The sequence below is a fragment of the Anomaloglossus baeobatrachus genome, chromosome 8 (assembly GCF_048569485.1).
Source record: "Anomaloglossus baeobatrachus isolate aAnoBae1 chromosome 8, aAnoBae1.hap1, whole genome shotgun sequence".
Lineage (NCBI taxonomy): Eukaryota > Metazoa > Chordata > Amphibia > Anura > Aromobatidae > Anomaloglossus > Anomaloglossus baeobatrachus.
Genome location: NC_134360.1, coordinates 180,178,169 through 180,191,529, shown reverse-complemented (window position 1 = coordinate 180,191,529; position 13,361 = coordinate 180,178,169).

Genomic DNA, 13,361 nt, shown 5'->3' with positions numbered 1-13,361 from the left:
CCGATCCTCCAATCAGGTCACAGCTGTGAAGCTGAGGATGGGCACTGCGGAGGAGAGGGACGGATTAATACCCCCATCTCCTTCATTGTCAGCCTGTGCGTATATCGCACTGCACTGGGATAACATTCGAATGCAGTCTGATGTATCTCTCGCACCCATTCACTTGAATGGGTGCGAGGGATACGGCTCTAGCAGAAAATTGCAGCATGCTGACGCTTTTCTCGCATCCAGAATCTGGATGCGAGAAAAGCTGACTAACTGCTGTCAATCATTGACTAACATAGGTCCGAGTGAAATGCGAGATTTTCTCGCATTGCACTCGTCCAAGTTTCACGCTTGTGTGAGCGTACCTTTTGTGTGGAAAAAAGACCCACATGGTTGACACACTAAGAGTGTTATCAATGAGGGGGTAGGAAGTGCACCTTGTGTAAACATATGGAGAGAACAAATGAATTCCAAAATATTGTGAACAATAAGAGATATTTGATTAGAGCATTTGTTAATTGCAACACCACGAACGTTGTCTATATGGCAACCTGTGTGGTGTGCAATAAGTATTACATAGGGTGCACGGTGAGACCCCTTAAAAAAAGGATTATGAAACATATTGCTTAGCCGGATAACACAGTAAACCAACGTTGGGACTTTCGAGACATGAACAACATAATGGGGATGTTAGTTCCCTTAGGGATAAAGCTATAGAGAGAGCTGGAAAGCCGGCTAGAGGCGGTGTGCGGGAACGCGCGGTTAGATGTCGTGAGGCATATTGGATAATTGAGTTGGAGGCTAGATTCCCCTTAGGCTTAAACTATTGCAGCGATATTAGCCATTTTTATTAAATTTAATATCGGGGTGGTGTGGGATTTTTTTTGTTGTTTTTTTTCTTCCCTTCCATTTAATAAATTGGTATATGGGAATGCCTTTTGATAATTGAGTTGGAGGCTATATTCTTGGGATTAATATATCGCAGTTACATCAGCCATTTTTAATAAATGTAATTTTGGCTTTTTTGGTTTTTTTTTCTTTCTCCTCCATTGAATAACTGGTATGTGGGAATGCTTTTTCTAGTCTAAGTAGAGGGAGGGTCAACAGTCTATGTTGGCGTCATGAGTTTTAGGTAGGCTGTCTCACATTTAAATTACAATGAAGCACAATTAACTTTGCCAAGTAACAGGTGTATATGGTTTTATCTAATGGAATAGGTATATAAGGATGTTTTTATGTATTGTTCATATGCCTAGGATTAAGAACTTTGCTCGAAACACATCAGGCGTTTAGGGGCTGTGTCCCCACATTAATTTTTTATTCTTGACATGCAAATAAAATATTGAAGATTTTAATGAAGAGACGCCTGGTGCCGGAACTTTCTCCTGTTTTTCATCGCTGCTTATGAGTGGTATCCAGCCATTTGTTCCAGGCACCTGTGTTGTGTTGGAATCCAGGGAGGCACCACTTATCCCCTTCCTTGCTCCTGGTCAATTGTGATCCCAGCCTTATTGTGAGTATTTTTGCTACTCATCACTATAATTTTTTCTTCCTTCCATGACTCATAATAATGAATAAGATTTACAATGTACTTGCCCAGTAATTTCCTGAAATAAATCTTTATTGTGTCACCTTTAGAAAGTTGCAATCAGATATATATAAATATTGCATTTACACCTTATATATCTTTTACCGTGTATTAATCTGTCTTTTTGTAATCACTTTTGCTGTTTCCTGATCGTACTTTACCACCGCTACTCCTTTGTTTGTGTAAAATACATTTCTATGGTTTAGTCACCATGGAATCACCTGTGCTGCACATTGCATTCTTGTAAACTGTTGCGCTTAATGTAGTTGGCAGGTTGCAACAGTCCAGCTAAAAATGACTGACCAGTCAGTGACTGAGTTCCCCCAGGGGTAGTCTTCCTGTAGGGGCTATGCTTAGAAACTTACCCAAATTTACGGGGGACAATTTACTGTTGTGGGACTGGGTAGAATGACTGATAAACATGTTATGCAAGTAGCCTATGACATCCAAATTACAGGCAGAGTTAGACCTGCTAACTTTGGACAGAGAGGCCTGACAGATGGTTATATTCTGACAACCACAACACCATGACAAAGTGATTAAAATCTTAGAGGACCGGCATGGCAATACGACCGTGTTGGGCAAGTTATGCATTCACTTAAGGCCCCGTCACACGCAACTGTACCGCCCCGGGGCTCGGCCGGCTGCCGAGCCGCTCGGATCTGTGCTCGTCGGTGGGTGGCTTGAGCTCCTCATGGACCCGGGGGTCACGTCGCTCTGGCAAGGGTTTCGGTGGGAAGGTCCATGGCCAGAGCCACGGTTGTTTGGGGATTTGAGTTCGTGACGCCACCCACGGGTTGTGGTGAATGGATGGACACCACCGCTGCCGTTGACTAGGCTCCCGGGGACGGTGTTGCGCAGCTTGGTATTGACCCCTCCGTGGGTAGGGGGATGATGGTCCCGGGGGCCCAAGGGAGGTGCTGAGGCAGGGGGAATGATGCGTGCTGGTGTGTCGGTGCGGTGTGGTGCGGTGCGCGGCCCGAAGGCACTGTTGTACTCACTATTACAAACACTCTGGAGTCTCTGGTAAACCAAACAAGATGGTGGACGGTGCCAGCAACCGGCTGAGCTTTTCCCCCTTTTCAGGTTGGTGGTTTCCGCCTTTCTCCTGCACCTCACTTTTGTAGAAATGATGACTCCTATGCCTGAGCAACGGTAGTCCGCTCCCCAGCCTGATGTGTGCTGGTAGAGCCCGTTTGCCCGCAGACGCTGGCTCGTGGGGTCTCGATGCCTGGACGGTGGCTTTCTACCCCTATTGTTGGGCTGTTGTCTTCAGTCGGGTCTTAGGTGGGAAAGGGCCTAAAGTCCAGTCCTCAATCAGTGGATTCGACTCGGTCCAGTAGTTTCTGGGCCTCGTACTGGGTCTGAGTACCCCTCCTGGTGCTCTGGTTTCCAATTGGTTCCCCAGTTCGGTACCGGCGGGCCACTACCCGGTCCCGGTCCCTTACGGTTCCACCGGCTGTAATCCCAGCTCCTGCAGGCAGCCACCACCGTCTGCCTCCTTGCCACGGTACCAGGTCTACGACCCCGGCACCAGTCAGCGTTAACGCTGCAAGCCTGACACCTCAGGCCTGCTGCACTTGAACTTGACTCTCCACACACTCCACTTCACTGTACAAAAACTCATCTACACTGTTTCCTGTCTCAGGCTCTCCGGACTCCTCGGTGGGCGTGGCCAACTGCCTGGCCCCGCCCCCCTGGTTTGACCATTGAACATTGAGAGAGGTGACAAGGGTTTTGTAGGTTGGCTGCTGTCACCTTATTAAGGGGGGAGGTGTTTGTGTAAAGGCCTACCTGTGACTACCTGGCTAGTCCAGGGCGTCACACAACGACTTATCTAACGATATATCACCAGGGTCCCGGATTCTGTGACGCACATCTGGTATCGTTAGCGACGTCGTTGCGTGTGACACCAATGAGCGACCGTTAACTATGGAAAATACTCACCAAATCGTCCATCGTTGACACGTCGTTCATTTTCAAAAAATCGTTGATTGTTGAGGTCGCAGGTTGTTCGACGTTCCCGAGGCAGCACACATCGCTACGTGTGATACTGCAGGAACGACGAACTACAGGTTACCTGCGGCCGCCGGCAATGAGGAAGGAAGGAGGTGGGCGGGATGTTACGGCCGCTCATTTCCGCCCTTCCGCTCCTATTAGGCGGCCGCTTAGTGATGCCTTTCTGACGCCGCCGGTTCGACAGCCACAGTGACGTCGCTAGGCAGGTAAGTCCGTGTGACGGGTCCTAACGATATTGTGCGCCACGGGCAGTGATTTGCCCATGACGCACATGTGACGCCCTGGCCAGGCCAGGTAGTCACTAAATTGGCCCCCGCACTACACCTTCCCCTCATAGGGTGACATCAGCCAGCCTTAAAACTCTAGTCACCCCCCTCGGGGCTGGATAGACACACCAGTGGGCGGAACCAGGCGGTTGGAAGATGCCTACCAAGGAGTCTAGACAGCCAGGGTGGGAAAACAGGCAGTTCAGCTCAGAGTTCAAGTTGGAGAGGAATGTGGGCTGGAGCTGTCTGCAGCTCCAGCAGAGGCGAATACCCCAAATTGAGCGGCGCCAGGGTAGGAGCCCTGGTGCCATTGACTAGAAGGCAGATGGCGGTCTTCGTCTGCAGGAGTCGGGAAGGCGGCTCGGTGGAACCGAGGTGGACCGGGACAGGGTAGTGGCCCGCCGGTACCGACCCGAGGAACCGACTCGGAAACCGGAGCACACAGGGGGGTACTCGGACCCTGAAGCCAAGTCCAGAAGCTACTGGAACTGGTTATTTAACCGATTGAGGCCAGGACTAGAGGTCCTGTCGCACCCAAAGTCCCAATAGAAGACAACAGCCCACCGAGGGGATAAAAGGCCACCACCAGGGCTCAGAGATCCCACGGGCCAGCGTCTGTAGGCAAGGGCTCCTTAGGCCACATCCAGCTGGGAGCAGACTCCTAAAGTTGCAAGCACAGGCAGTCCACCATTACACAAAGGTGCAGGAGAAAGACAGAGACCACCAGCCGGGTGGGGGAACCAGAACGCAGCCGGCTGCGGGCACCGACCACCATCACCTTGGTTTACCAGAGACTCGTGTGTTTCTTTCAATAGTGAGTACACCAGCACCCTGTGGTCGCCCATCTCCCTGCACCAAATCCCCAACGGGTCCCGGGGCCACCATCCCTGCCCACGGAGGGGTTAACAACTTGGTGCATAACATCTCCCCCGGGTGCCCCGTCACTGCAGCGGTGGTGTTCAACCTCACCACATACCATGGGTGGCGTCACGAACTTAGTACGGCTCAGCCTGTACATATACATCCTACATCCACCACCATTTTTATTATTATTATTATTATTATTTATTTATTTATAGAGCACCATTGATTCCATGGTGCTGTACATGAGAAGGGGGTTACATACAGAATACATATACAAGTTACAGTAGACAGACTAGTTCAGAGGGAAGAGGGCCCTGCCCTTGCGGGCTTACAAACATCATTCCCCTTTTTGATCGAAGTGACCGCGAGACCCCCAGGTCCGGAGACCCTCGAGCCACCCACAGAAGGTCCGGACCCGGGCAGCTCGGCTGCTGCGAGCGGGGCGGCACACCTCGATTTATGGCGTCACGAACAGGATAGATACCCATCCACTTACCTTGTGGAAGTGCGCCTTGTGTTGAAGTCAGCGGTGATCAGTTGCAAAAATTCTTGAAGTCGCCATCTTGCCGCCATTTTGGGCGCTAAAAATTCCCACCCAGGGTCTCCTTCCCCGAGAAAAGGGCGCGAAAGCCGAAGTCCCGCCCCCTGGGAACACGGCCGGAAAGCAAGGCCGGAAGTCGCAAAACGAAACTTACCGGGCCTAAGAGAAAAGTGCCAGCAAAAGACCAAGGGGGGGCGGGTGAAGATTCTGCAGCATGTGACCGAGCAGATAGAGGGCAGGGACTCCAGGTCCATGCCACATTCCCTGTTCCTGGACACCAGCCGAGCAGTATGGCCGCACCATCTGGCAAGCCCGCGGTGGAGGAGCCCGCGCCCAGCACAGCGGCCTGGGTGGAAGCCCGGACGGAGCAGATGTGTCGCTGCATCCAGGCCCAGGCGACCTGCCTGCTAAGGCGGTGGGCAGCCGAGATGGCGGAGATAGCTGCGGCTGTGAGGATTTGTGAAGTGGATACAGCGTCGGAGGAGCGGGTAAGTGACCCACGCCCTTGTGTCCCTCAGGGACCGGCCGTTCAGGCTGAAGGGCCCGGTCTGCCCCTGCCCGCCGCACTGCCTGAACTCACTCTTTTTTTTTCCATATTGGGCTCATCTTTGTTATCGCAGCTCCTGTACTTACTCACCCATCTTTTTACACGTTTCTCATCTGAATCAGCTCCCTGCCTGGTGGTTTGAGGAGACATTGTGCAGTGCAGCAGCTAATCAGGAAAGTGCCCTGGTGTCAGCAGGAATCTTTGGAGCTATTGTCAGCCAGGAAGCCCCTGTGATAACTGCACCCACTATTTCATTCATTAAAGATAATACATGTAGAACAAAGAAAGGGTTAAACGCCGTGCTGCCGTTGAAGAAAATCCAAGACCAAATGGCTAGAAATCGTGATCTTTATTCATCTACAAAAAATGTTTGGTCCTGAAGAAGGAGAAGAATCTCTGAAATGCATAGACAAATAAAGATCACAATTCCTATCCATTTGGAGTTGGATATTCTTCAACGGCAGGGAAGCATTTAACCCTTTCTTTGATCTGCACCTATCATCTTCCACCGGGTAGCTGCAGCAGACGTTGGTACACGTTTATACAGTGGCTGTGACTTTCACAACTACTACAGGTGAGCCTTTCTATCCTAATCCCTTTATATCCACTACTCTACTTTGGTAATGCCCTATCTGCGCGTTTTGCCTCCCTCAATTTGTGTTTAACTCAACTCAACTCAACTCTTGCGACGTGGGCTTGACATTCTGAGAAGGTGCCAAATTGTCATCTAACTGCAGAGGCTCCTTGGAGACCTCACTCACTGTTTCCAGCAATGTGCTTGACCAGCACAACCATCAAGCACGAGTTTACCCTTTACTGAATTGTTTTCTATCATTTGTGGATTCACACAAGGAGCGCTTTTTTCTTTTAGTTTATTCCAGAGAGGAATCTGCCTTAAGACTGATGGCTGCCAATTAGTTGCCAATTCTGGTAGCAGGAGTTGTATGGATAGAGATGTATCAAAAAGTGAAGGACCTGTTGGAAATACTGTATTACAAAGTGGATTGATATGGGAAAGTCAGAGCCCTTGGGCTGCACCCATTGTGCCAGTCCAAAAGATGGATAGGACACTGAGGTTCTGTGTGGATTACCAGCAGTTGAACACATGCACACTAAGATACTCTTACCCTCTACCGAGGATAGATGAGTCGCTATGCCTTAGAAAAAGCTAGATACTTCTATTCCCTTGACTTGGCCAGAGGGTACTGGCAGGTTCTTATGGCTGAGCAACATCAGTCAAAGACAGCGTTTATTCTTCCATGGGCATGGTTGAGTTCAATCGGATGCTGTTTGGGTTAACCATTGTACCGGAAACACTTCAGTGTCTGATGGAAAAGTGTCTTGGGAACTTTAACTTTGAGGTGACCCTAATATTCTTCGATAACACCATAATCTTTACTTCGAAAAAATCTTTTCCAACTCAGGTATGTGGTGGAGTGACTTCAGAAGCACAGACCGAAGATAAAAGTAGTGACATTTGATCCCGAAAGAAATTAAGTACCTGTGTGACCTAGGTACTCACTCAGCTTGGCTCTCTGTTGCAATGAGGTAGGCACAGGAGGCACTTTGAATAAACTGTCCAGGTGGCATGCTTCGTGAAGGTCAACCCTCTGCCTACCCTAGCATAGTTCCCCAGAGAGAAGGCTCCTAAGCTTTATGTAAGGTGTGAATGTAGGACACCGGTGATTAACCCCTTCCTTACCCGAGGTGAATACTGCAGCTTAAATAAGCTGCAATACTCTGTGGCGACTGAAGCCTCAGGGGCGCCACAGAAACAGCAGTGATTGCCAAGTGTCACCCGATTCAGTTGTGGCCAAGACAGGAGGAATTAATTCAGGCCCTCAAGCTCGCTCTCACAAATGCTTCTATCCTGGCATACACTGTCTCCTTTAAACCTTTTGTGCTATACACAGATGGAAGTCTTTATGGACTGGGGGCAGTGCTGGCCCAGGTGCAGGAAGAGTGCGAACGATTGCATGCTCATGCCAACCAGTCCTTACGGGACTCAGATAAGAATCCAGACAACTACAGCTCATTCAAACTAGAGTTGCTAGCCTGTTGTGGGCCATGACTGAGAAGTTTGCAGAGTATATGTCGGGGTCAGAAATTCTGATTGACAACAATTCACTTGCTCTTTTGGAGAATGCGAAATTAGGAGCGCTAAAATAACTATGGGTTGCAAGGATGTCAAAATACCATTTTAAGATATCCTGTAGATCAAAGGCTAAGAAGACACATAAGGACTCACTGTCAAAGATGACTCAAGAGCAACCAACTAGGGATATGGATAAAGAGCTGGAGGGTGACGAGACTTTGGACTTTCTGTGTTTTACAGCTGCTCTTGTAGCCTCTCAAGAGTTGGAAAAAAAGCTTTAATCAAATTGAGTACTGAGGCATCCTAGAGACAAATGAGTACAATTACAGCAGTCTGATCCAGAGCTAGAAAAGTTGCAAAAGTGGGTGACCCAAGGCCAGAAGTAGAGCAGAGAAGAAAGGGCACTGTTGATCAGTGCCTTGCAGATACTAGGTCAGTGGGAGTGATTCTGTATAAAGAATGGTCTACTATACTGGTGGATACAGTTGCCCAGAGAATTTGGGACCACCTGGCAAGTGGTGATATTGAAAGGGTTGATATCAAGATTGGTAGGAGGCTCATGAAAGAGAAATGCAATTTGGGGCAGAAACGACCTTCTAGGGGTTTAACAACTTGTGTATTGGCCTCAATTATGTTGGGTGTTGGAAGAAGTCTCTCGAAAGTAGCGACTGTGTGAGCTGCTGAAGCCTCCAGAACAGAAAGCTCCCACTCAAGTGATCAGGATGTCTGAACAGCTGGAAGCATTAATGGTCAACTACCTCATGATTGGTTCATCTCCTAATGGTATAAATACTGCTTGGTAATGATCGATTACTTCACTAAGTTTTTAATTGTGACCCTGACCCTGGAAAGGACTGGCAAATCAGCAGCCTGGGCTATCTGCTGAGACTTCTTCCATTTATACAGTGAAGAGGATCGTTACCCTCCATGAGTAGGGGTATGCCCTGGGACTCTGGATGATAATACTGGGTGCCGTGATGGGGAGATCCCTCATGTAGTCACTCAGCCAGTAAGCAGACGCTGACAACCGGGTAAACCAAGTCTCTGGGTGCCGCTGCCGTTCAAAGGTAGCTTGTCCGGGTCCCGTCCCCTGCAGTGCTGCCTGATGGTCCATGACCTGCCTCCTGGCACAAAGTTTCAATTCACCTTAGTGGCCCGGTAGTCTGGAACTTGCCGGGTCCCGCTCCCCACCATGGCTAAGTGTGGGAGCTTGCTCTCAGGGCTCACACTTGGGATTTTTTTTTTTGTAAATTCTTTATTTAAGATGTTTCTTAATATTACAGAAATGAAATTGCAACAACAATTAAGCATAAACATGTATTTTTCAGATGAAAGGAAAGAGAAAAGGAAAGGAAAGAGGGAGAGATGGGGACGTGAGGTTGGTATAAAGTAAAGAGAGGACAAGGGGTTGGGAATGTAGAGGGGGTAGGGGAAGGGGAAAAAGGTGAGATTCCCACCTATTTCTAAGAAGGTGTCTGGTTACTAGGATTTATATATATGAAAGTATGAAAAGGCTTTGTTTTCAGAGGTGTGTATGAGCAACGTGTTTGTTTTGCTTAACTGTCTATTCGGTTTGTGAGCTAATGTGTTATCTTTGGATGAGAAAATTTGTCAAGAGATTTTAGTTAGCTTTTGGTATCTGTCCCATTTGTCCCAAAATTCTAAAAGCTTCGCATTTTTCCTAGTGTAATGCAATCGGGCTTTTTCATGTATGCTTATAAGATTTGATTCATTGAACCACTCGGTTAGACTCGGTGCATCACCTTCTTTCCAGTGTCTGGCTATTAGAAGTTTTGCTGCATTTATGAGATAAGGTATTATTGAGAGTTTGTTTAGGTGTTCCTTTTGTGGATCTAGATTGAGGATAATAAAGTTTAGGTTGAAAGGGAGTTTGGTCTTGAGAGCATTTTCTATGTGAATTTTAATGGAATCCCAATATTTTGCTATTTTTGGGCAATGATACCAAATGTGTGAAGGGGTGCCAGTCATTTGATTACATCTCCAGCAGTGTGGTGACAAGGAGTTGTCAATTTTGTAGAGAATGTCTGGGGTTTTATACCACCGTGAGATAATTTTATAGTTGAGTTCTTAATATCTAGATGAGGTTGATAGGTTGTGTGCGTTGTTGAAGATCATTTGAATTTCACTAGGGTTGAAGGTGGTGTTTAGTTCCATTTCCCATCTATTAATGTAAGAAGGTTTTTCCGAAGTGTTATATAGTAGCTTGTATATTTTTGAGATTAGCCTATTCTTCCCTTGAGCATGTAGTAGAAATTCTTGTTGGGGGGACGGGTTTGAAGGGGAAATATCTGGGATGTGATATGAAGCTAGGTCTCTAATGATGGCTAGGTCTTTATCTTTTAAATCTATTGGATTAAAGATGGATTTTAGCTCTTGTATAGTTAATGGTTCATGGTTATGGATTATCTCTGACAGTGTTATGTTGCAGAGATTTTTTGATGTCCTAATTTTGTTTTTTAGGAGTCTAAATTTTTGCGGGATTACATGTAAAATGGGGGTGGCTCTGCAAATGTTCGGAATTAGATCTAGTTTTTTATTAAATTTGTGCCAAAGCTTAAGTGTTACTTTGGTAAAAGGGTTCAGTATGTCTTTATATTTGAATCTGTTGTGAGGGGTTGGCCATAGAAAATGTGATAGGTCTCCTTTTAAGTTGCTGATTTCCAAGGTAGTCCACAGTTTTCTAGGGGGGTTTGTCCTCATCTCCATGAGTCTGGCTATGTGTGTGGCTAGCCAATAGCGTTCAAAATCTGGGAGTCCTGTACCTCCTTTAGATTTAGGAGCAGTCAGTATAGTGTACTTTAGTCTATGGCTCTTTTTAAGCCATATAAAATTTGAGATCATGTTTTTCAATTTGCTGAAGAAATGTTGTGGGATATCTGTAGGGATTACTTGTAGAAGATATAAGATTTTTGGCAGAATGATCATCTTGATTAAATTGGTTCTCCCAAACCACGAGATTGGTAAACTGCTCCAAGCGGAAATGTCGGCTTCTATTTTGTGAAAAAGTGGCTTGAGATTCAGATCGTATAGTTGAGACAGGGAGTTGCTAATTCTTACGCCTAGGTGGGTGATGGAATTGCTAATACTGAAAGGGGATGATTCTGATACATTTTTCCATAATTTGGGGGAATGTTAATGTTTAATAAATGGGATTTTGAAAAATTTATTTTGAAGTTGGAGACTTCACTATATAACTTGAAATCTGCGGTAAGGACCTTAATTGAATTTGAAGGGTTCGTTAAAATGAAAAGTATGTCATCTGCAAACGCCGCGGATTTGTATTCTATTTGGTTGCATTTCAGGCCTGAGATCTTGGGATTTTGTCTTATTTTCTGGAGAAAGGTTTCTATTGTTAGAATAAATAGAAGTGGTGAAAGGGGACAGCCCTGTCTGGTTCCATTTTTTATGTTAAAACTAGAGGAGAGTTCATTATTTATTTTTAGCTTTGCGGTTGGGGTGGTATAAAGTGCCAGGATTTTGTCAATGAATAAGGGTGGGAAGCCAAATTTTTTTTAAAGTTTGTTCGATAAATAGCCAATTGACGCGGTCGAAAGCTTTTTCTGCATCTGAGGTGATGATTGCAGTTTCAATATTGTTATGTTTTGCATATTGAATGGCATTTAGTGTTTTAATTACATTATCTTTTGCTTCTCTCTCTTTTGTAAATCCCACTTGTTCTAGGTTTATAAGATCAGGTATTATGTTTTGTATTCTTTTTGCTATGATTTTGGCATACAGTTTTACGTCATTGTTAATCAGCGAAATTGGTCTATAGCTTCCGCAAAGGGATGGATCTTTTCCTTCTTTTGGGATTAGAGTTATGTGAGCTGTTAGGGCTTCTTTATTGAATGGGTTATTCTTGTTTATATAGTTAAAATAGTTTGTCATATGTGGAACTAGTTCTGTTTTAAAAATTTTGTAGTACTCAATTGAAAAACCATCCGGGCCTGGATTTTTCCCTCCCGGAGTTGAGTTTATGGATGATTCTACTTCTTGGGAGGATATTGGGATCGTTAGATTTTGTGCTTGTTGGGTTGTGAGTTTAGGTAATTTCAGGTCTTTTAGGAAAGTTTTTATGAGTTTTGTTTTCCCCTCTTGAGACTCTTGTGCTGTTGTGAGGTTGTATAAGTTGGAGTAGTATGAAGAGAAAATATTAGCCATGTCTTCAGTTTTGTGATGTACTTTGTCATTCGTATTTTTAATTTTTGTGATATATGTTGTATTTATTTGTTTTTTAATCATGTTTGCTAAATTACGTTCACTTTTGTTGGAGTAAAGGTAGGATCGAAACCTTGCATAGTTAAGGTATTTTTTGCTTTTTTGATTTAAAAGAGCTCTGAGCTCAGATCTTAGCTTGAATAAGTCCTTCTGTAATGAAGGGTTTTGATTTGTTTTATGTTGTCCTTCTAAGTTTTTTATTTGGTCTAGAAGGGAAATTGTTGTTTTTTCTCTTTCTTTTTTGGTTCTAGTGCCGAGTTCTATTAAAGTACCACGTAGAACTGCTTTGTGGGCTTCCCAAACGTTAGGGTCACATATGTTATTGAAGCAATTTTCTCTAAAGTAGTTTTGGATGGACGTTCTTATGTAGTCTTGAGAAGTTTTGTTTTTTATTAAACTATTGTTGAGTTTCCAATTGAGTGGGCATCTTCTGCCTTGTGAAAGCTTTATGTTTAAAAGTAGGGGGGCATGATCAGAAAGTAATATTATATCATAATGTATTTTTTCAACATTGCTTAGAAGTTGATGGGATATGAATAGATAATCTATTCTGGAGTATTTCTTATGGACTTGTGAGTAATAAGAGTAATCTTTGGTTGAGGGGTATGAGATCCTCCAGCTGTCGACCAGAAGTAATTCTGTGAGGGATTTTTTAATGAAATTTACTGTTTTAATTGGGATCGTTGAATGTCCATCTGAGGTGTCTGATGGAGGGTGTAGAGGGATCTTGAAGTCACCTCCTAATATTATATTCCCTTCTGAAAAAAGATGCAGAGTGTTGAATATTTTCTTAAAGAAGGGCAGCTGGTTAGTATTTGGGGCGTAGATGTTTATGATTGTGTATAAGGAGTTGTATAGTTGGCATTTCAAGAAGATGAACCTGCCGTCTGGATCATAAATGACGTCTTTGAGGTTAAAGGGTATCTTTTTATGGATAATAATCGAGACCCCTTTATTTTTCTTGATTGGGGAATTGGCATTAAACCATCTGGTGTAGACCTTATTTTGTGTTACTGGTGTGTACGTCTTCTTGAAGTGAGTCTCCTGGAGAAGAGCCATATCTATTTGGTGTTTGTTAAGATAGCTCAGTATTTGTGATCTTTTTTGGGGGATGTTCATGCCTTTAACATTGAACATTATAAAGTTAAGATTAGCCATAGTTACCATGAAATAATTGATAATTTATCTTTGAAATTTGGGTAGGTATCTGGGAAGGG